The sequence below is a fragment of the Antechinus flavipes genome, chromosome 4 (genome assembly GCF_016432865.1).
Source record: "Antechinus flavipes isolate AdamAnt ecotype Samford, QLD, Australia chromosome 4, AdamAnt_v2, whole genome shotgun sequence".
NCBI classification, from domain to species: domain Eukaryota; kingdom Metazoa; phylum Chordata; class Mammalia; order Dasyuromorphia; family Dasyuridae; genus Antechinus; species Antechinus flavipes.
In genome coordinates, this window is record NC_067401.1 from 197,020,721 (window position 1) to 197,045,787 (window position 25,067).

Genomic DNA, 25,067 nt, shown 5'->3' on the forward strand with positions numbered 1-25,067 from the left:
TCTCCAAAAAAGCTATCTTATTTAACTTTTCATTCATTGCTTTGTGGTTTGTGGTTCATTTCTGTCAACTGCAGGAAGCTTAGATATTTATAGATTTGTCCTTGTATTGGTCTTCAGTAATCTGAACAGCATCTTTACACTAAGTTGACCCCTTAGTATTAACTTACAATTACTTCACTGCATCTGTGATCTTATCAGTATGGGTAAACTTATCAATGCTTTCTTATTCTATATGATTCTTGTTTATATTTTTCCTTACATCTTCTCTATCATGACTCTACTCAAAGTATGTGAGGCCTTTATCTGAGTCAATCTTTCATGAATTACTAGTGTAGTATTCAGGGTGTATTTTAGAGTTTTGCTCTTGATACATGACTCTCACCTTCTTTTTCCAGTCCTTTATTTTATATCTTGCATGTGAGTCATTGTTGATGTGCTATAGCCAACTTAAAACCACCAGACACTTTTCCATTGACTTTTGAGGCACCTATCATTTTGATTCTTCTAGGATTGTGTGTTCCATGAGTTGGAACCATGTACCATCATTAGGATTAGTGCTAAAAGATGAGCTTTATGGCAGGAAACCATTTAGTATTAGTGAAAGCACTGTGAAGTTTCCCAATTGAGGCCCTGTCCATTCTCCTCCTATTTAATTTTGACTCCTGATCATTGTCCATTGGCAGGGCTTATCCAACTTAGATATATTGATATACACTCATTAGTTGTTCATCCGCTTGATATTTCTTGTGTGGATTAGTGGGTCATTATCTTGACAGGCTTTTGCAATCAACTGTCTCCATCTGACCACATCTGCACATTAGTTTAGTTTACTGAAAAGTATGGACAACTCTGTACTAGATCCCACTGGTTTATTATTTAATTTAACAAAGCAAAATTCATTATTACTCTCTTCCAACAAAGTATCTCCCATGCATATGTATTAAGAATATAAAAAAAATTACTGAAAAATGGGCAACTAAGTAGCCCAGTGTATAGAGTGCTGGATAACTGCTAAGAAAAGCCCAAAAGGGACCAAGAAGAGACAGACATAACTAAAAACAACTGAACATTAGAAACTACGGAGGTAATTTTGTTTAGTAGTCCTCTTATTAGTATTAAATGAGGCATACAATAAGACAAGCTCTTGACAGATGTGTTTGCCATTGTCATGGAGTAGTTTCTGTGCAAACTTCAAATAAAAATGTCTTCCCTCCAAATGGTGAGACACTCTAGATTTGTGTTTGTAGATAATGTGTGAATAATTGATTGTCTCCTGATCTTAAATCTCTCCCCTCTCCAATACATCTTCTATCCTGCTGTCAAAGTGTTATTATTTCTAAAGCATGTCTGACCATGTATCTTCTCAGATTACTAAATTCTAATGGCTCCTTATTATATGTTGGAACAAATACAAACTCCTCTATATATTTTTTGGGTTTTTTTCCTTACAGGTTTGTTTATTTCATCAATGTGGCCAGAAACAATTCCACATAGAAATATGATAATGTATTCAAAAATTGAGGTTAATTAACATAACATTTGTCACCATTATGGCTGTATTTGATATAATACCCCCTCAGGACTTAAGCTTTAAAAGGTATTAACTGCATTAACTCCCCATCTATTACTTTAGCCATTCAAAGGTTTCTTTAAAAACATTTTTAAAAATTCTGAACTTAACACCAACATATTAAAAAATAGAAGATAATGAAGATTATACTTTTTTGATACTTTTCAAGTAACTAATAAATTTAATGTTACTTTCAAAGTTATCTTGTTCATCTGTTTCCTATTACCTTCTATTTAAGTAGATCTTTAAAAATGCTTTGATGACCCACTTTTCTTCTTTTTTGATAAAGTAATTCTAGCCTCCTCCTTTTCCCTAAATTCCCCTCTTAAAAAAAAAAAGAGAGAGAGAGAGAGAGAGAAAATAAAGCCCCTTCTAACAAATATACATATTCAAGCAAAACAAATCCATTCATGGTTCATGTCTGACAGCTTCTGTCTTACTCTTTACCTTGAGACTGTCATATTGGAAGTGGAACTAAGATAGTGGAGACTGCCTGAGCTCTCCCTAGCTTCCCTCAGAATCAATGCTAGATCAAGCCTCTGAATGGATTTTGGAGTGTAATAATTGCCCTTAAGATATCTTATAAAGACTTCAGGAAAGGTCTGTATCAATTGGACAGAGAGAAGAGGGGCGAGAAACTCAGTCCAGCTCAGGCATGGTGAGGGGAATTTAGCTATGTTAGCTACTCTTTCCTGGTTTAGAAGGCCAGTGGAGCAACAGGCCAGCTGTGAGATCTCCAAGGCAGCCACCTTGAACCCCAGCATAACAGGTGAGACTTGGCTGGGGTAACCTAGTTCAGTGGGAAAGCCTACAGCACCAGCCTGGCCCCAGTGCAGTCAGTGAGAGGTCCCTGTCTTCCTGCAAAAGTTTTAAACAATCTCCAGTGTGTCTCAGGAGGAGAGCTCAACTTTTAAAAATGAGCGAAAACACAAAAAGAGTTCTGATCATAGAAAACTACTCCACTATGGAGACTAGAAGATCAGAATACAAACCCATTAGAAGACAATAATGGCAAAATCTCTACAAGTGAAGTCTCAAAAGGGGATATGAACTGGCCTCAAGCTCAAAAGCTCTTTTAGAAGAACTCAGAAACAATTTAAAAAGAGAAATAGAAGAAAAATGAGGAAAAGAAATGAGAGCTATTCAGTAAAATTATGAAAGTGTGTGGGGGAAAGCCAACAACTTGGAAAGGGAAGAATAAAAAATGACTGAAGAAAACAGCTTCTTGAAAAATAAATTTGGTGAAAAGAAAAAAGAAAACAAATCCTCAAAGAATTTGTGAAATGGGAAAAGAAAACAATTCTTTAAAAAATAGAATTGGTGATATGGAAAAAAAATCCACTGAACAAAATAATTCCTCTAAAAGTACAATTGACCAAATGCAAAAAAAGATTTAAAAAGCTAACTGAAGAAAATAATTCACTAAAAATTAAATTGGACAAATGGAAGTAAATGACTCAATGAGACATCAAGGATCAGTCAAAAAATTTTTTTTAATGAAAAAAAAATAGAAGAAAATGTAAAATGTCTCATTGGAAAAATAACTGACCTAGAAAATAGCTACAGAAGAGACAATCTAAGAATTATTGGACTACCTAAAAGCCATGATGAAAGAAAGTGTTGACAACAAATTTCAAGAAATCACCAATGAAAACTTCTAATATTCTAGAACCAGAGGATGAAATAGTCTTTGAAGGATTCTACCGATCATCTCCTGAAAGAGACCCCAAAATGAAAACTCCAAGGAATGTTGTAACAAAATTCCAGAATTATCAGACCAAGAATAAAATATCAAGGAACCACAATCAGGATTATTCAGGAGCTAGCAGCTTCCACATTAAAGGGTCAAAGGACCTGGAATGTGATATTCTAGAAGACAAAGGAGCTTGGACTGCAATCAGGAATCAACTACCTAGCAAAATTAAGCATTATCTTTCAGAAGAAAAGGCATTCAATGAAATAGGCATTTTCAATCATATCTGATGAAAAGACCAGAGCTGGACAGAAAATTTGATCTTCAAATACAAGACTTAAAAGCATAAAAAGGTAAATAGGGAAGGAAAAAAGACTATGTTTTTAAAGATTAACATGTTTATATCCTCACACAGAAACAAGATAATTGTAACTCTTTGAGAACTATCTTTGTCAGGGCAGATAGAACGGGCATACTTAGACAGAGGTTGTAAGTATAAGTTGACTTTAATGTAATGATATAAAAAAGAATTTAGGGTGGAGAAAAAGAATTGTACTGGAAGAAGAGGAAAAGGGAAATAAAATTGGATAAATTACATCAAATGAAGAGGTACAAAAGATCTGTTAGAGTAGAGAGAAAGAAGGAGGGGAAGATGAACATTGTTTGACTTTAATCTCTTCAGATTTTGTTCAGAGAAGGAATGTTATACATACTTAATTTGGTATAGAAATTTATCTCACTCTATAAGGAAGTATGAAGGGAAGGGAGAAAGGATAAGGGGAGATTAATAGAAGAAAAGACAGAAGTAGAAGGAGAAAAGAATAAGATGTAAGGGCTGAAAAAAGGGAGGGCAAATTGAGAGAGGTGGTTGTTTAAAAGCAAAGCACTGGTGAGAAAGGAAAAGAGAAAGGAAAGAGAAAAGTATAACCTGAGAAAAATAAGATGTAGGAAATACAGAGATATTAATTTTAACTGTGAATGTAAATGGAATAAACTCTTCCATAAAACAGAAATAGATAGTAGAGTGGATTAAAAGCCAGAATCCTACAATATGTTGTTTATAGGAAACATATTTGAAGCAGAATGAAACATACATTGTCAAAGTAAAGGCTGGAGGAGAATACATTGTGCTTCAGCTGAAATAAAAGAAGCAGGGGTAGCGATCCTGATCTCATACCAAGCAAAAGCAAAAATAGATCTAATTAAAAGAAATAAGGAAACTACATCTCGATAAAGGATACAATAGATAATGAAGTAATATCAGTACTAAACATATATAACATCAAGTGGTATAGCATCCAAATTCTTAGAGCAGAAGTTAAGGGAGTTGCAAAAAGATATAGATAGCAAAACTATACTAGTGGGGGATTGCAACCTCCTTCTATCAGAACTAGATAAATCTAACCACAAAATAAACAAATAGAACTAGGAGTTGGTTTTATGAAGAAAAAAAAAAAAGAGGCTCATCTCTTTTTCTGGAGGTACATAACATCATTTATCATTAGTTCTCTGGAATCTTGATTGGTTATTTCATTGTTGAGACTTCTTAAATCTTTCACATATGACTTTCTTTCTTATAAAATATTATAAAATGTTTTTGTTCTTAGATAAATAATTCTCCTGGTTTTTCTCACTTCATTTCATCTGCATTAGTTCATGTAAATCTTCTTATATTTTTCAGAAATCATCCCTTTTGCATTTTCTTATAGAATAATAATATTCCATTGCATTTGTGTACAATAATTTATTCTACCTTGGTTTTTTATTTCTTTCTTTTTGAAATACAGATGTTTTTGTATTACTGTCAGAAGGAGTGATACCTTAATGACTTTGGGAACTTAGTTCTAAATTCCTTTATAGAATGGTTGAACCAATTCATACTTCTACCAAGTGTGTATCCATAGCCTTATGTTTACTTGCTTCTGGGTGTTGTGTACTTTATTAAATTTGCTTACTTTTCTATTTTATTTAGCTAATACCAAGTTGTTTTGATGATTGCTGTTTGGTAGTACTGGCAGTCTCCTTTTCTTCTCACCATTCTTTATTTTTCTTCTTAAGATTTTTTACTTTTGTTTCTCCTAATGAACTTTGACATGTTTTCTAGCTCTGAAAAGTGTTTGCTTATTGGTCTAATATTGTTTAATTAAATTAATTTAAATGATATCATTTTTATTATTGTCATGGCCTACTCAAAAGCAGTTAATACTACTTCAGTTATTTACGTCTATTTCTATAAGTAATATATGTTAATTTCAAGGTATTTTTTTATATTCTATAGTACAACATATAATGTTGTATTTCTGTGATCTGTTCTTTGATGCACCAGTTCTTTTATATTAACTTACTCTTTAATCATTAATCCTTCAAAGACCCTTTATTGATACAATTTTTATTTTTATGAGCCATTAAGGATGTGTTTAATAGTTCCATTTTTTCTATATTTGTGGTTTTTTTATGCCCTAATACATGGACAACTTTTTGTAATGATACTCTACAACTGAGAAATATGTATATTCCTTTCTGTTCCCATTCAAAAATGACCATATTTTAGTTCTCTAAAATTCTTCTCAGGACCTTAGCTTCTTTCCTATTTGTTTCTGAATGACGTTCGTTGAGGTCCCTGGTTATTATAATTTTACTGTTTCTTCCTAGAAATCAGTTTTTACCTGTTATTCCATGAACATATTTTAAATATTCACATTAATTTATTGTTTATGGTGCCTTTAAACTTAATTTACTTTCCCTTTTTATCTCTTAATCATTTTTACTTTTACTGTAAGCATGATTTACTTGTAATGTAAGTCTTGTGGAAAGAACTCTGGGTCTGGAGTAAGAGGACCTGGATTCACATCCTATCTCTTATGTTTGTTATCTGTGTGACTGTGGGCAAGTTGTTTAACTTTCTTATCTCCCAGTTCTATCATCTGTCAAATGAAAGGTATTGTACTACATTACCTCTAAGGTCTACCTTCCACCTTGGAGTCTTGGATCTTGTAAACCTGTGTGACCTTGGACAAAGCTTTTCATTTCTCAAAGTCTTCATTTTCCCATCTGTAAAATGAGGAGGTCGGACTCTAGAGATACATGTATATTGTTGTTTCCCAACTAAATTATAATATTAGTTCCTAAGTAGTTGTGCCCCTTTATTCCAGTTATTCCCTAATAACTTTCACACTCACACCATCCATGTAAACAGTTAAGCAAAATTGCCCTTCATAGTGATTGCGCCTGACAATATATGAATTAAATTCAACAAGCATTTAATGTTTTGTTGTTATTGCTGTTCTTTGCCTTTTTTTTTTTTTAATGTGGTAGACACTAGAAATGAAAAGAGATAAAGAAGACATTGTTTCTACACTAAAGGAGTTTAGATATATTAAATACTCTTAACATATTTCTGTCCAGCTTCTATTCGAAGGCTTCCAGTGAATGAAAACCCAATATCTCGAGACAGTTTGTTCTACTTTTTGGTAGCTCTAAATATTAGTTTTTCCCTACTTCAAAATGAAATTTATGTTTCTGAAACTTTGTCCAGTGCATTGTTCCTGACTCCAATCTTCACGGCCAAGCAGAGTCAGTCTGATTCTTTTTCCACATGATAATGCTTTGGATACTTGAAGGCTTTTAGTGTGTGCCCACAAAGTTGATTTTTCTTCTGGCTAAACAAAATAACTTAACTTTCTTCAATTAGTCTTTCAATGGCATGTACCGGTAAGTTTTGTTGTACTTTTAATGGATTAATTCATTTTGGTTCTGTGCCAGCACTGTTTATGGCAGTTACTTCTGAAAACATTCTTAAATTTATATGCTCTCTGAGTCAACTTTTTTTTGTATTGATCTCTTTCTATTCACTTATTTAGCTACTACCTCGTTCATGCCCTCATCATCTTTTGTGTGGACTATTTAAATAGCCTGCTAATTGGTCTCCCTACATCGTCTCTTTCCCACTCCAATCTATCTTCTACACAAACTCCAAAGTGATTTACTTTAAGGTCAGATCTGAACACGTCACTACTCCATTCCTCCTCTACACATGATAAATTCCAGTACTTCCCTTTGATCTCTGGGATCAAATAAAAACTCTATTTGATATTTAAAGCTCTTTACGATCTGCTCTCTTCTTATATGTTACTCTTTTTTGCAGAATTTGTTGTCTATAAAGACTTTGTCTTTATATTCCCAACCCTTAGCATAGTTCTTGTATATAATAGGTGCTTAATAAATGCTTATTGATTGATTATTAAAATGACTTTGAGAATTAACACTTAAAGAATAGTCTGGTTAGCATTATTATGTCCATTGTTAGAATCAACATCAACCAAGAAAGTGTCTTCTTCATTGTGTATTTTATTATAGCACCTTTGCTATATATCAAACAATCAAACTTGTTCCTTCAGGGAAAGATTATAAATATATCTTATATATCCTTGAGAAAATTTTGAAAGATACTTATTGTTTCTGCATCACTACAATAAATACTTCAGTTTCATCAAACAACATGACTTGATTTAGGCATAAATGAGATAAAGCCTTATCCATGTATCTCTAGCCAAATGCAAGATGCAAAGACATCCATGATGTCATGAGGGTGATGTCTTACCTTGCACTTGAATTGGATTTGAGTGAAACAGAAGTGCACAAAGTGTACTTTCTTCAATAGTCTTATCTTTGGTAAGACAAAGGTCAGGATAACTTGTGATGGTCCAGGATGCAGTGAGTGTACACAAGGTCACTACTTTGACATTTCTGTAGTTCCTAACTCGCAGGACTGTTGAGAGAATAAGAATTAGTGTGTATGTGCGTGTGTATAGATAGTATATCCACTGCTTAGTATGATGCCTGATATGCATAAGAGATATAATATATTTTATTAAATTTAGGGGTTTTTTTTTTGAGGCCTGTAGTTCTAAAACTGTGATGTGTTTTCTGTTAGTTTATGACAAATAAAAAACTTTTGATGCACAATTCCAATCAAAATGATTATATAGATTATATACAGGTATTCAGCAAATACTTGCAACATCAAATCAAGTGAAGTCAACAAACATTAATTAAGCATCTACTATCTATCAGACACTGTGGTAAGTGCTAGAGATACACAGAAAAGAAAAATAAATGTATTATATATATATATATATATATATATATATATATATATATATACACATATATATATGTATACACACACACACATACACATATATATTTCTTGCTCTTGGAATCTCACAGGTTTTTTTTTTCCTTTTATAATCATCATTAATCAGTAAGTCTGTGGTCCTTAATCACAATATTTTCTATAATTTCTGAGACAATGACCTAATCTTCAGTTGGCCTCATAAACGCCTCTATTTTTATAAACAGTCAATCCTGATTCTGCCAAATTACTTGATCCTTTTTGGTTGACATATTGATGGTTGAGTTCCTCTGGATGTGATTTATGAAGAACTGTTTGATTGTCCTTTTGGATCTTAACCATTTCCTAGATTGTGGCTAGAGATAAACCGGTTTGGCTTATATTTGACAAATCTAATGGTTGTGTACCTGCTGTCAGCTTTTACTATTACTCAATGAATTACTGTTCCAAAAGTATTTCTTCCAATTTGTAATCTGCTTTACTATGTGCTTTGAGGACATTTGTCAATCCTTTTCCTCTTTTTTAATGAAGACGTTCATTTTCCCCTGTAAGATTCTGATCAGTTTTACAGATCAGAGTTAAAATTAATGCAATCAAACTGTTCTTGAATGGTGACAATTCTATTTTACCTTTTTGTTCAACACATTCCAATTTGTTGAAGCAAATTTTGGGTGACTACTTTGTAGGGATGTTATAATAGGAATTTCTTCCTTGATTAGGTTGGACTAGATGGCTACAAGGTTCCCTTACAGTTCTCAAATTCTGTGATTCTCTGATTCCCATCTCCTCATTGTCAAAACTGGGCTTTCACATGGTAGTTCAATCAATTATCTCTGTTAGCAGGATAAGTTGAAGTGACATATAATGGTAGCAAGGAAACCATGGAAAGAGAGATGAAGATAAGATTTTATCCACAGATTGTTAACCGAAGTTCTGCCATCTTTCAGTTACTCTAGTTGAAAAATTCCATGCTAAGTGAAATGAGCAGAACCAGGAGATCATTATATACCTCAACAACGACACTGTATGAGGATGTATTCTGATAGAAGTGGATTTCTTCAACAAAGAGATCTAACTCAGTTTCAATTGATCAATGATGGACAGAAGCAGCTACATCCAAAGAAAGAACACTGGGAAATGAATGTAAACTGTTTGCATTTTTGTTTTTCTTCGCACATTATTTATACCTTCTGAATCCAATTCTCCCTGTGCAACAAGAGAACTGTTCGGTTCTGCAAACATATATTGTATCTAGGATATACTGTAACCTATTTAACGTGTAGAGGACTGCTTGCCATCTTGCCAAGTGAGTGCAAGGGATAACGTTGTAAAAAATTACCCTGGCATGGGTTCTGTCAATAAAAAGTTATTTAAAAAAAAGAAAAAGTCTGTAATTCCAAGGAATAACTATCGATTCAATGATAATCATCTCCTATAAGTTAGTTTGCCAATACTTGGCTTCCATTCTAAGAGGAAGAGATAGGGACTTTTCTATTCCTATTTTCTATTCTATTTTCATAACATAACATAAAAGTTAAGGAATAATATTTTTCACCTAAGACATTTCTTGAAACAGCCAGACAAAACTCTAATATGTAGAACACCTATCAGCTTTTTTGTGAGGGGAGAAGTGAGAGCTGGAGAAAGAGAAGGACTTTGAAAAGTTTGATTAAGAAGCACAGTAGTATTGGAGTTTAAGATAACTTGAAGTCAGATTGAACCAATGGACAGAAGCTTTCCATAGTAAATAATTTAGTCTCCTCCAGGCAAGATATATCAGTATAAAGCTTTATAAGCTTTATCAAGTATAAACAAAATTTTAAGCTAATGGAATTTGAATAATGATGCGTGGAGAGTGTGATCTGGAGGAGTTTGTTAGTCATTGAGGAATAATTTTGGGTAGATTTTCAATATCCATAGGAGTTTGTCTGGGCATTGAGCTCTCTCAAGCCTTAGACAGTTTAAACTAAGGGACAGGTGTTTGGTGCTGAAGGAATGTTTCTCCCCTTCCTCCAAGGAGACTTGGAACACTAGTCTTTTTCTTCAGCAGGAGGGCAGAGACTTGGTTTGCAGAATGGTATTTTGTTCCCTTACCCCAAAGACAGGAGAGATTGGAATAACATTTTTCCACTTTCTGTAGCAAGCTGGAAGCCCAGTACAACTTTGATTTTAAAATTCTCACTTCTAGATGTTTCTTACTGTTACCCCATTTTTGCAGTTACTCTGTTAAGATTAAGATCATGTTCTACCTTACACAGACATTATACCTAAATTAATTTTTTTTTTAGTTCCTTGGAATTGCATTGGTATTTGAGGGTTATTGTTTTGTTTTTAGTCTGGGCCATCCTCTGTAGTCAAATTCTTATATTTTCAGGTGAGCCACTTAATAACATACCTACCAGTGTCACAAATTCATAGAATGTTAGAGTTGGAAGAAATTCTGAAGATGTCTAATCTGACCCATTTCCACAAAGGAATCCCTATTATATGCAACCTAGGCTTGACGACCTTGCAACAGTCCATTCTACCTTTGCATAGCTATAATTGTTAGAAAGAGTTTTCTGACATGAAGCCTAAATCTGCTTTTTCAAATTGCTCTTGCTGTTGTTAGTTATTATCTTTGGGACCAAACAGAACAAATCTAGTTCCTCTTTCACATGACAACTCTTCTAATACTTGAAATAATTAGGAACAGCTTCCTCCTCTCCTTTCCTTTGCCTCCAAGAAGTCTCATTTCCAATCTAAACATTTCCTTCAATGAGTCCTTACATAACATGGACTTAAGGCCCTTCAGCACCCTGATTACCCTTCTTTGAACACTGCTTCAGCTTGTGAACGTCCTTCCTAAGCTGTGGCACCCAGAACAGAACATAATAATGTAGATCTTGTCAGACCAGGGCAGAGTACAGCAGGACTTTCTTATTTAGTCATTTAGTAAGCAAATGCTTTCTTATAGGTTTATGAGTCATTTATGTAAGGTTATCAGAAGTATGTATAGAAGAAAGGGAAGAAAGGCCAAAGAACACCTATAGTTAGAAGGTCTGGAAGCAGTATCTCTCATAATGCAGCCCAGGATCTCAATGACAGGTTTTTTGTGGGTTTTTTTTTTTTTTTTTTCCCACAGTGCTGATTCATGTTGAGCTTGAAGTTCACATATTTCTGCCCTTCTTCCTTTCTGCCTATTTTTTATTTAGAAGAACATTCTAATTATGCCATACCCATCTTATACTGATGAAGTTGATGTTTTTGAACCTGTGTAAGAGTTTTTACATTTATTTCTCTTTATTAAATTTCATCTTTTTTAGATTCAGTTTGATATTCTTACCTGCTATGGACTTTTTGGACTTTCACTTTTGACATCAAATTAGCTCTCCCTCTAAGTTTTGTATCATTTTTGCAAATTTGATAAGCATCTCTTCTATGTCTTTATCATTGACAACTGTTGACAAAAATATCAACAGCACTGGGCAGGCAAAGATCCCTGAGAGCGCTGGGAACTCTCTACTGGAGTCCTGTTGACAGGTTGACATTAAATTGCTAACAACCACTTTTTAAGTCTTCTTGGCAAATGCTTGTTGACTGATTGACATGTTCAAAATCATGCTGGCATTTTGTAATTCTAATTCCTTTTCGAGATGTTCATAACCATCTCCTTAATAATTTTTCAAAATCAGTTTCATTGGCATATAGCTTATAGATAATATTTCCTTCCCTTTTTTTGAAAATCAAGATATTTGCCCCTTTTTAGTTCTGAAGAACTGTTTCATTTTCTGACATTTCAAATGTCTATGGCAGTCTTTTCTGCAAGTATATTCACTGTTTCTTTTGATACCTGAGGATATAGTTCTTCTGGGCCAGGAAAACTTGATCTCTTTAGGTTAGCCAGGAATTCTCTTCCTATCTCCTTATCTTGGGCATCAATTCACTTTGAGCCATTTTTGTTCAGTTTTTTTTTTTTCCTCATCCTAAAATCTTTCTTCTTGAAAGGGAAAACAATGAAAAATATGAATTGTTCTGCTTTCCTTTCTTTCTATTGTCAGTTATCATTGTTCTTTTCAACTTTTTTTTCTCATCCTAAAATCTTTCTTCTTGAAAGGGAAAACAATGAAAAATATGAATTGTTCTGCTTTCCTTTCTTTCTATTGTCAGTTATCATTGTTCTTTCCAACTGAGAGAAATTATTATTTTTTTCTTGACATTCTTATTACATCTTTTTCCCAATGTAGCTTTAAAAAAAAACTTTTTTTTACTGTCTTTAGCTTTTCTTGCTAAAGTTCATCCTGAACTTTATAGAACTCCTAACACTTAATTTTACAGAATTATGCCTTATTTTTGAAATCATCTTCTATAACCTCTCTTTTGCTCCAATGTTCAAATAGCTCTTAAAGATTTAAGTTGGTCCATATTGATGTCTTCAGTCAACTATAATTTTTCTACATCATGGAAATTATTTATCTTTGTCTTTAAATTTAAAAAATATTATTATTAAGTAAAATAAAATTTAAAAAAGAAATAGAGAATGAATTAAAATAAAAACAGCAATATGTTTTAAAAAAATAAATAAACCAGACTTATGATTTCACTGCTATAGTCAACTTCCCCTGCCAGTGCAGACTAGTAACTACTCTAAAGCCTAGAGTTACTGGGGGATACTGAGAATCTGTGATTTATAGAGAACCACATAATCATAATTTATCAGAAACAGTATTTCAAACCCAGTACTTTTTGATTCCAAGATCAGGTCTTTATCCACTGCAAGGCAAGAATGAAAATGTGAGGGACAGAATATCATGATGTTAAAAAAAAAAAAACCCTTACATTTCTCTCTAAGAAGACAACCTATGCATAAGTCAACATATGTGTATATAGTGATACATGTATATGTACTTACACCTATATGTATAGTTATACTATATACATATATAGGAAGTGAAAATGCAGTGTTGGTTGGGAGGACCAGGAAAGGCTTCATGTAGAAGGTAGGGCTTGAGCTAAGTTTTGAAGGAAACAAGGGATTTAAAAAGATGGATATGAAGAAGGAGTACTTTCCAAGCAGAAAGAGCAACTAATGTGAATTTATAGAGACAGGAAATAAGAATGTTATCTGTGTAGAAAAATAAATTTGCCTCATAACACTTTTTTTAATCCAGATCTATGATTTCAATGATATAGGAAACTCCTTGTGTGTGAATTCTTTCTACCAATGCAAAACTAGTTATTTTGCTACTTGTGATTTTAGAGCCACATTCTAGGACTTATTGCCTGCAACACTAAGAAGTTCAACAATTTGCTCAGAGTCTCACATAGCTAGTATTGTTGTAGGCAGAACTTGAATTCATGTTCTCTGTCTCTGAGGCTAGCTCTTTATCTACCAAACCATGTTGCCCTCCATTCTTTTTCTACTATACCATAGTGCCTGGCACATAATAAGCTTTAAAGTGCTTATTGATTGCTTTTTTGCATTAGGTCAGCTAATTCATTTTGCTTATTGCCTAAAATGTAGACATTCATTATAGAATCTTGAGGATATAGATTTTACTACTGGTTCTTGGCTTTTGTTTCCTATAAACCAAGAATCTCAACTACTGTATTTTCCTTTACTGTATCTACTCTCTGTGCTATCTAGCTTAGTAGGGATATATGAACACACACACACACACACACACACACACACACTTCTTAGTTTAACAAATCCAAGCAAATATTTTCTTGTCATCTCTTGTTTGATAAACTTTTTTCCTGTCCAAGAGCTTTTTGTTTTTATATTTTCATTTGTGGTCCAGAAATCTAAATCTCCTTCTCAGATACCATATTCTTAGCCAGCTGTTCACTTCCCAGATCAATTTTCTCTTTGCATCCTTTGCCTTTGATAGGCAACAATAAGAAAAACACCACCTGTGTCCCTTTGATCTTCAGTCTCATGCCAAGATTTTTAATCTTTGATAAATGCTTTCTGGGTTCCTCCTGGCAGTATCATTGTGTCCATATGAATTACTGGAAGTTTCTGGTAGTCATCCATTCTGACAAGCCACAGGAAGATTCTCTGTTATGTCCTGGAATCATGCCCCTAAAAGACAACAGATGTCTCTGTTGTTATGAAGTTAATAAATAGGAGCCTTGATGCCCCTGTCAGGAAATCATTCTTTTGGAAAAGGGTTTTATCTTGTTTTGTTTTTGCTACCATCCTTTACATATGGCCTTCTCCTTAAATTTACTGTTATGCAATGGTAAATAATTTTATTTTTTCTTCTTATTAATATTGTAGCTTTTTAAAAATTCTAAGATATTGGGCTGAATAACTTGAATAACTTCCCAAGAGAAACTTGAGAAACTCTAGGTACAGCCATTAGTTTCCCAGCTCATCTTTTCTATCTTCACAAAAGTGAGAACTTTGAGCAGGTACCTTTGTCTCCTTTGCCTTATCTGTCTAACAAAGCTGGGGACTCCTTTCCTTTATATGGTAGTTTATAATGTTTTTCCATTGATCTCATCCTTTCAGTCTTGGATTTATGTCCAATATAAAGAATCCTTATTCATGTATCTTTTTTTGTCATCACGTACACTCTATACTTCAAATGTTTAAGTGAATAACTCTATTTAAAATGTTTAAGTGAATAATTTATTGATGCTTTTAAAAAACCTGTCACTTTCCATTTATTCCTTCTATCAATGAAACCCTTCCTAGTAACAAAATATAGTAAAGCAGACAAACAAGTGAATGTATTATGTCTGGCAATATTTGCCTCTTCCCATGCTAACCCTTTTAAGAAAGGAAGGGGAAGTGGTGGTTATAATGATGATGATAATAAATAGCTAGCATTTATATAATACTTTAAAGTTTTGCAAAGCACTTTGCAATTGTCACATCAATTGAACATCACAACAACCATGAAAGATAGATGCTGTTAGTATCCCAGTTTTACAGATGAGAAATCTGAGGCAGAGATTTCAGTGACTACTTTAGGGACATTCAAGTAGTATGTATCTAAAGCAGAATTTGAACTCTTGGTGACAGATTTAATTGTCATTTTAGGCTATGTGTCAAGTATTGGCAGTGCAATAAAAATCTATTGTAAGTGATGAGGGAATTAAAAGCCAAGGAAAGGTTACTACCATGAACTTCTTAGAAGAGATAGGTTATGAGTTGGGCCTTGAAGGAAAAGTAGGATTTGGATTAGCCATGAGTGTTTGATAGGAAGGGCATATTAAGCTTTGAAGACAACATAAATGAAAATATAATGGCTATGTATGATAAAAAGATCTGACTGACCAGAAAAAAAGATTGAGGAACACTGTTAAATAAATGTTTTCGTAGAGCTCAGGTGATTTGTTAAGGAATAGTGAGAAGTAAAGTTGTTCATTGGTCTTTAATATCAGCCTGAGAAATTTACATTTGATCTGACAGGGAAGAGGTAATTTTTAAGTGGAGGAGTGATGTGATGAAACTGACATTTTAGGAAAATTTAGCTGGTGTTGATTAATGTTCAGGCTTGATTTTATGAGAAGAAAGTAAAAGAAATATATTAGGTGAAGAAGTATAATAACTGGCATTTACGTAGTACTTTAAAGTTTGCAAAGATCTTTGTTCTTTAGTCCAGTTGAATCACAAAAACAACTTGTAAGGTAAATAATATAGATAGCCTCAGTTTAACACAGGTCAATCAATGTTTATTATTATTATTATTATTTTGCATATGTTTATGTGTACATGTTGTCTCCCCATATGTAACATAAACTGTTTCATTTTGATGGTTTCATTTTTTCCTTGTATCCTCATTGTAAGGTGATTGGCACATAGAAAGCACTTAACATTTGTTGATTGAGGAAATTGAGGCTTAGAGAGGTTAACTGACTTGTTTATATAGCTAGTATGTGTTGGAATACCCAGGAGCCACCTGACAGTGGCTCTAGAAATCCAACCCAGAATGGATCTCCTCTTGTGAGAGGATGATACAAGGAGACTGAGAGGCAGTTGCTGTTCTCTGACCTCTCTGACTGAGAGGCCCTTGTGTTGTCTGACCTGTGTCAGCAAAGGCTATCCTGCAGCTCTTTCAGACACTATGATCCACAGCTGTGGAGGTTCTCGAAGATTTGACCTGTCCCTTAACAAGTATGGTCAGAGGCAGAATTTGAAACCAAGTCTTAGCAACTATATGTTCAGTTTTTAGCCACTATGGCATACTCTTGTGGATACTGTCATTAAAAAATATGGGCTTGGTAAAGGGAGCCTGGTGGTTGGAGAAATGGTTTTATATGTGTTAAATTTGTATGTGGTTGTTTAGCATATATTGGATTACTTACTATCTATTGGCATGGATGAGGAGAAGGGAGGGTGAAAAAGAATTTGCAACACAAGGTTTTGCAAGGGTGAATGTTGAAAATTGTCTATGCATGTGTTTTTTCTTTTCTTTTCTTTTTTCTTTCTTTATTTTTTTTATTATAGCTTTTTATTTACAAGTTATATGCATGGGTAATTGTTCAGCATTGACAATTGCCAAATCGTTTGTTCCAATTTTTCCCCTCCTTCTCCCCATCTTGCCCCCCCCCCCATGGCAGGTTGACCAATACATGTTAAATATGTTAAAGTATAAATTAAATACAATATAAATATACATCTCCTAACAGTTATTTTGCTGTACAAAAAGAATCAGACTTTGAAATAGTGTACTATTAGTCTGTGAAGAAAATCAAAAATGCAGGCAGACAAAAATAGAGGGATTGGGAATTCTATGTAATGGTTCATAGTCATCTCCCAGAGTTCTTTCGCTGGGTGTAGCTGGTTCAATTCATTACTATGCATATGTTTTGAAAATAAAAAGCTTAAATAAAAAGAAAAAAAAAGAATTTGTAAATGTCAAAAAGGTCCACAGTCCAAGTGAGATATCCTTTAGGCAGATGAAAAATATTAGATTGGACAAAGGATATGAATAGACAATTTTCAGATGAAGATTAAAGGTATTTCTAGTCATATGAAAAAATGCTCCAATCACTATTGCTTAGAGAAACGCAAATTAATACAGTTCTAAGGTACCACCTCATACCTCTCAGATTGGCTAGAATGACAGGAAAAGATAATTATAAATGTTGGAGGAGATATGGGAAAACTGGCACACTAATGCATTGTTGGTGGAGTTGAATTCTGTAGAACAATTTAGAACTGTGCCCAAAGGGGTATAAAACAATGCATACCCTTTGATGCAATAGTACCAAAGGTCTGTATTCTAAAGAGATCATAAAAGAGGGATATGTGCAAAAATATTTGTAGCAGATCTTTTTGTAGTGGCAAAGAATTGTAAATTGAGTGGATGCCCATCAGTTGAATAAGTTATGCTTTATGAATATAATGGAATATTATTGTTCTATAAGAAATTATTTCAGAAAAGCCTAGAAAAACTTACATGAACTGATGCTGAGTGAAGTGAACAGAACCAAGACAACATTGTACACAGTTAAAAGAAGACTACGGGATGATCAACTGTGATGGATTTGGCTCTTCTAAACAATGTAGTGATTCAAGGAAATTCCAATAGAATTGGGGTGGAAAATGCCACCCTGATCCAGAGAGAAAACTATGGAGATTGAATATGGATTAAAGCATAGCATTTTCATCTTTGTTTGTTTGTTTGTTTGTTTGTTTTTTCCTTTCTCGTGTTTTTTTCCCCCTTTTGGTCTGATTTTTCTCTTTAATGACGATATAGAAATATTTTTAAAAGTATTACACATATTTAACTTATATCAGATTGCTTGCTGTATTGGGGGGAAATAAAGGAGGAATGGAGGAAAATTCGCAATATAAAATCTTACAAAAATGAAAGTTGAAAACTATACATATTTGGAAAAATAAAATACTGTTGAAAATTTTTTAAAAAGAAAATATGGGACTGGAACTGACATGAAAGGTTGAGATTTGAGATGCAGATTTGGGAATTTTTAGGTGAAATAACACAATGAATTTGTTCTCTAATAGAGTGAGTTTGAAGAGAAAAGAATGGAGGGACTGAGCCTTGGGGGCTGCCTGTAGTCATGGGATAGGAAGAAAAGAGCAGCTGAAAAATGAAGGAATGGTTGGAGATAAGAGAAGCTTGAGCCTTGTTAGTGCAAAGTCACAGAAATAGTCAGGAGAGAATTTCAAAAATGCACCGATTGGTCTGCATTATCATGTGCTACTGTAGTGGTTAAAGAGGATGAGGACTAAGAAAAGCTCTTTGTATTTGTCTAGAAGGAAAACATTAATGACCTTTGAGACTGCAGTTTCTTAAAGATTGTGGGTAAAAAGAGAGTGGGAGGCTTGGGAACAGAAGATAGTTTTCTTGTGTCAATTTCATAGCGAAAAGGCAAAATAGTAAGACCAAAAGGGACAGCGGAATCATTTGAAGTGTTTCTGAAAGTCGGAAAGACTTGTAATGTGTAAAGGCAGAAGTTAAAGATAAAAGGAAAAAACTGAAGAGAAAGAATAAGTATAGTAAAAAGATCCCTTAGGGAGTAAAAAGGCTTCTGGAACATTAAAGGGGAATGTGTCTCCCTCTAACACTGGAGGGAAGAATAAAAGGATAGTTGTAGAGATAGGAGAGACTGAAGAGATGATAGAAGCACATGAGAAAGCTCATGATAATCTATTTCAGTCAAATTTAAAAGAAAAAAAAACACTATAGTCTCTTGAAAATAATGGAGAAAAGTTGGAGAGAGGATCAAAAAGAAATCTGTTATGGGATATTCCATAAAGAGTCAACTGAGACATTAATTAAAGGAGTAAGTATGTTGCAGGTGAACAGCATGAACCAAGCCTTTATGACTGTATAACTTTATCCAACAGCTCTATGGACAAGACAAAGTGATCACATGAAAAAAGTCAGGGGAAGGAGGATTTGACTAAGTGACCTAAAAGGACTCTTCCAAGAATTCTATGACTTAGCATTAGGAATGCTAGCAGAACCAGAATCAGGGTGTGGATTGAACAGCTCTAAAGTAGAGTACCCTGAAGCCATGATTAGGGACAGAATATATTGTATCCTATATGGGGTAAAAATCTGAGTGGAAAGGGGAGAGCTGTAGTCATAGGCCTCAGTGAGAGCAGCAGCCCAGTGTGGTGGAATGGAATTAGAGCATCACCATCCCTTTAGCTATACTTTGTCACCTTAAAATAATCCTTAATTCAAAAAATTCACAGAATGGGAGAGTTGGAAGGAACCCTAGAAGTCAGCCATACATACACAAAAGAAATTCTCACTATAACATACCTGACAAGTAATTAGTTTTGCTAGCATTCTGTCTTTCCCCTTATTTCATACTGCTCCTCTCCCTAACCTTCCATATCCAAGCTGTTGCTAATTCTTATATATTCTACCTCCAAAGTATCCCTCACACCATTGGCTCTCCTTTTTTTCTCCAGGCCTAAAATTACCCTAGTTCAGGCTTTTTTTTTTGTCATCTTTTTCCTGAACTGTGGTAATGGTTTCTTTACTAGTCTCTGCCTCTAGACCCTGCTTTTTGCAAAACTATTCTTTGTCTCAAGGAGCTTACTTTCTTTTTGAGGAAATAACTAAGTCAGTAAGTATAAGAAAGATGATGAGATTGGATTAGCAATACCTAGTTCGAAATAAACATGTGACAAATTCACAACGGCCATTCTCTTTGCTAAAAGGAAGATTTATTTAGGAGAAGAATTTACAGGCAAAAATCAGAAATAAAATAGACACCAGGAGTGCGAAATATGAAATAAATTTGGGAGATTATATAGTTAACAAGGAAAAAGACAAGTTCCTCAGGGGAACTCACAGTTAACGAGGAGAAAGGGAATACTTCGGGAGGTAGGAATAAGCCATTGACTGGCAGGTTAGACTAACCAGAATTAGAATAAAGAGAAAGGCGCCATTAAAAATAAGACACTTATGAGGAAGGCTTAGCCCTGAAAAGAATTTAGCAAAGATTTTCATCATAAACAGATATTTTATAGGGGGTTTCCTTAGAGGTTTCTCAGGCATAAAAATCCGAACTCAAAAGGGAGGATGGATCCAGAAGGAGAGGAAATGCCAAGTTGCTCAAAGGTGGAAGAATCAAGGAGCCAGATGGAATGCACCTGGCTGACCAGGTCTAAAGATATGCTAATCAGTATCTCAAAGTTTGTTTAAAGATGCACAGAGGTTTGAGGGATAAATAAAAGAGTTCCTTTCTCACAATCTATACCAGATAATACCATTATTGGAATTGGTTATATCTGTTAATAGCTAGCTGGACTTCTTCCTGACAGGGGAAGATAGTTCACATCAGTAAACTTAGAGGGAGAGAACACTTTAACAGCTGTGGAAAGTGACATCTAAACTTAATCCTGAAGTGAGCTGGGGTTTTGAGTAGCAGAGGTAAGGAAGAAAGAGGCAAGCCAGATGGTCAGCAAGTGAAGTGTGGAGTTCATAAAGCAGTAAGTGGGCTGATTTGACTGAAATATCATGTGTTTAAAGGGTACTAATCTGAAATGCCTTGCAATGATAAAAAGGAGCCAGAGAAGTTTTATTTTCTTCCAGCAGGGCAGTGACATGGTTAGAACTTATGATTTAAGAATATTAATTTGGCACTATATGGAGTTTGGATTTAGTGAGAGAGACAAACCAGAATCAGGAGACCAATTAGGAAATTATTTTCTCAACCCAGCCTCAGACTCCAGAGCACTTCAGAGTTGCTCACTTGAGCATCCTCACTTCATTTGCCTTCTTAATGCATTGCCAAACCCGTGGAACTTATTCCCAGGCTTATACTGTGGTGTCACAAACTTAGAAATACATTCATGGTAACATTAAAAAGCATTTTTCATTTATATGAAAGTCTTCAGATCCTCATTGTCCTCAACTGTCATTACAATTCCACCTTTTTTTTTGTTCATTGTACTGGAATATGATGTCTTTTGATCGACAGCAAGCAAGGTTTTCATTTTTTAAAAATGTCAATTCTGCAACTTCATGTTTGACATGATGTCACTATGACTTAGCCTTTCTCTTATGTCACTTAGCAGCCTTTCTCTTAAGATAGGCAATCTCTGTTTCTGTTGTTTAGCAACATTTTTTTCCATTTGATCTAGTTTATATTTTGAAATATTTACTGATAAATTTCTGGAAACTTTCTTGTCTAGGTTTCAGACATCCAGCTCATGTTCATCATTAGCAGATCAATAGAATCATAAAATCTTCAAATTGAAAGGAGGAATTTTTTCTCCCCAGTCCAACCCTTTCTGAAATACGAAGTGCTTCTATAATAGCCCATTTGGTAGTTTGTGCCTGAGTTTTAATTCTCAAATACTAATTTAACTGACATGGAATTTTAGGAGAATTAAGCAAACAACATATCGGGCCTGAAATTACAAATGTTAACAACATTAATGACTTTTCTATTAAACATGTCATTTTGATTAGCTGATGGTGTCTGTGGGAGGATAGTCATCAAAATATTTTGTAAATCTTAAAATGCTATAGAAATAGTACTTAGTATTAATAAATTCTAGAACAGGGGTATTGCTCAGATATAATAAAACTGTTGACATCCCCTACCCTTTCTCCTTTTTTCTCCCTAATAATTAGTTCCTGTTACAAGGCCATTCCATGTACCCTTGATCCTATTGCTTCCCATCTTCCATAGCAGATTGCTTCTTCAGTCATTCACTCTCCATTCCTTTTCCCCTCTGCTTTGTACTTCCTTTCTTCTCTTCTCTCTCTTCCTGACTCCATTTTTTGATTCCTTCCCTACTACTTTCAAGCCCCAATCCTGAAGAAAACTTTCATTAGATCCTGTCATTCCTTCAAACTATTATACTGTATCTTTTCCTCTCTTTCTCAGCCAAACTTGTAGAAAAAAAGCCATCTCCATTCATCTTCATTTACTTTCCTCTCACTTGCTCCTTAACCCATGCAATCTGTCGTCCAATTTTGGCATTCAAATGAATTTGCTTTCTTCAAAATTACCATTGATCTCTTAATTACCAAACCTCATGATCTTTGCTCAATTCTTATCCTCCTTGACCTCTCTGCTCTAATGAGATAATATGTATGTGAAAGGTTTTGCAAACCTTAAATAGAAGATGTTATTGAGTTCCTTGCTACATTTGAACTGTGGATCATCTCCTGTATATTTTCTCTTTGAATTTTCACGATATTACTTTTTCCTGCTCTTTCTCTACGTGTCTGACCAATCTGTCTCAGTCTCCTTGGTTGCCTTCTCATCCATCCCACCTTCTCCCTGTGGATGTTTTCCAAGAGTCTACCCTGAGTCCTCTTCAGTTCTCTGTCTGCTCTTTTTCTCAAATTCTCCTTTGTTCACACCCCCACAGATCTGTCTGCCAGATCTTGCTATTTTTTCCTCTACAACATCCTTAGTATTTGACCCCTTTTCCCTTTTTACAAAGTTCAAACTCTCTCATCAGTACTTGCCTAAATTATTGCCTTTTCAATTTGAAGAATTTACAGTGTATGGATGACTTTGATTCCATGTTTGATTCACTGAAGGCATTAGACAACATAGCTGAAAGCATCATATTAAAAAGCAAGGGAGCAAGCACACTGCCTTGTTTCCCTGCATTGGTGACTGGGAAAGCTCAAGAGCATTTCCCAGAACCTGGGCAAGCATGCTATCATGAAACTGATGTTGTAAATTGATGAATTTCTCTGGGCAACCAAATTTTGACCTAATTTTCCATAAGCTTTCACAATGGACAGAGAGGCACAATTTCATTGGGCTGGCCACATTATTTAAATTTAAGATTATTTTATGGAGAACTCACAATGGGGAAGTGCTTACCAGGTAGACAGAAAAAGCAATACAAGAACTTTAGAATCAATTGTGTGACATGGGAGACCCTGGCACAGGACTGACAGCTTCATCAGAGAAGGTGCTGGGCTCTGTGAGCAAAGCAGAATTGAATTAGCCTAGAAGAAACACAAGATGCATAAAATTAGAACAGCCCCTCCAAATGGTTATATGGACTACTTGTGTCTGATCGTGGTGGAGCATTCCAAGGTTGTATTGGTCTGATGGACACACTAACTCAACCCTAACATAGTGCTGTCATTTTGGTCTTCTTCAAGAACAAAGTACAACAACCATCCAACCAGATTATTGTAATAACTACCTAATTGAACTAGAAGCCCCCAAATTCTCTTCACTCCAATCTATGTTTACAGAGCAGCAAAAGTGACTTTTCCTTAAATTCATGTCTGACCATTTCACACGTCTATTGTCTCTAGGATAAAATAGAAACTTCCCTGTTAAGCTTTTACATCGACCTATCTTTCATTGTTGATTATTTTCCTTCCTATACTTTGCATTTTAATCAGACAGGCCTTTTCTTTCTTTCTCATACATACCTTTGCACTGGCTATTTCCTCCATCTGAAATGCCCTCCCCCTCCTTGTCTCTGCTTGATAAAAATCTCTTCTTTGAAGATGCAGCACTTCTACATAAAGTTTTTCCTCAGTCCCCCAATTGCTAGTGCCCTTTCTCCATAATTACCTTGTATTTAGTCTAACTTAACTCTGTTCTTTATATACTTAATATGTATATTTCTCTTCCTATAAAACATAGGCTTCTTGCAAGTAAAGATTATTTCATTCTTGATAGTTGCATCTACTGCTAGCTCCTAGTACAGTGCCTGGTCTTGATAAACCTTGTTGATTGATAACATACTAATTGATTAACTTGGAATATTGTCTTATTTTGGTTTTGATGATTCACTTATTACATCCTCTGCAAAATGCTACTTTAGGTGACTTTTTTTGTCTCACAAAATATTTTGAACTTTGGCATCTTCCTTGTCTTAGTTGCTCTTTAAATTTCTTGTAATTCTTGATACAATTGTGTCATGAAGTGAATCTCACTTTTGAAAATAAAAAGGCTTTTTGATGCCTCAACCTCCTTTTTTTATTGATAACAATTAAAGTTTGATAAACCACCATTTCCTATATGGGTCACCAATTGCATTAGCCAGCTTTTATTATTTAAAATATAGCTCATTTGGGTTCAGATACTGCCTTTTCCATGTAGTAGCTGTGTGATTTTTGGCATGTCACTTAAACTGGGTTGAGTTAAGTTTCCACATTTGTAAAATGAGGGAATCAGTCCTTGAGGGAGATCTGTAAGATTCCTTTCAGCTCTAAATCTATAATCTTTTCGTAAGGCTGAAAAGCTTCTTAGCAATGTAATGAAGGTAGGTGGTAAACTACCTTTCTTCTTCATTTGTCAATTTCTGTTTGAATTCTATTCTTGTCTTGCTTTGGGGCTTTTCTTTTTATAATCTCTACTGCAAATACAGGACCATGTATTTTATTACTCTGAGGTAGAAAGGGAATTGCAGTGAGAAGTTTGGATTGAAAATGTCCCAGTTAGCCAAATAATCCCTTGGCACTGGAGTAATAACCTCCAGACCCTCAAGTAAGCCTTAAACTAAGCTAGGAGAGGCTGAGGAAAGTTCTCAATATATTAGTTTAATTCTGTATGCTGTTAGGACTTTTTTTTTTTTTTTTTTTGGATGTATCTCTTTTCCAGCAAAGGTTACTGGTAGTTACCATAAATCTCTCTCATGGAAGAGGTAGATAAGAAGTAGATAGGGGCTGGGCTTGGTGTTAAGAAAATCTGAGTTCAAATCTAGCTTAGACACTTATTGTCTGTGTTGTATGGGCAAATTACTTAACCAC

General features: G+C 34.5%; 1 protein-coding gene across 1 annotated transcript in view; it reads left to right on the forward strand.

Moving 5' to 3' along the window:
• The window catches only part of TBC1D22B (TBC1 domain family member 22B), a 101,332-nt gene that overhangs the window by 19,359 nt on the left and 56,906 nt on the right, over positions 1-25,067 (forward strand). The gene's annotated exons all lie outside the window — the stretch shown is intronic.